This window comes from Lolium rigidum, chromosome 6 (assembly GCF_022539505.1).
Source record: "Lolium rigidum isolate FL_2022 chromosome 6, APGP_CSIRO_Lrig_0.1, whole genome shotgun sequence".
Taxonomy (NCBI): Eukaryota; Viridiplantae; Streptophyta; class Magnoliopsida; order Poales; family Poaceae; genus Lolium; species Lolium rigidum.
Window position 1 is genome coordinate 37,287,813 of NC_061513.1, and position 291 is coordinate 37,288,103.

Genomic DNA, 291 nt, shown 5'->3' on the forward strand with positions numbered 1-291 from the left:
AAAGCATATAGTCTTATTATGTCATATAGTAAGCATTCAAGTTGATGAATTAACAAGGTTTGGACATATTCAAACCATACAAATCATGTATCTACCCCTAACCCTAAACTCTGTCTTATGAAGTCAAGCTTGAAGAGAAGTGGTTTTGGGTTTCAAACATGGGAATTTCAAAATCCTCCCAAAAGCTTCATTTTAGAGTGACTAAGAAGGATCCATGCTTACCTTTGCATTTCATATTTTAAACTTGTTTAAATCATTATCAAACCTAGGATTTGACAAAGATACAAATGG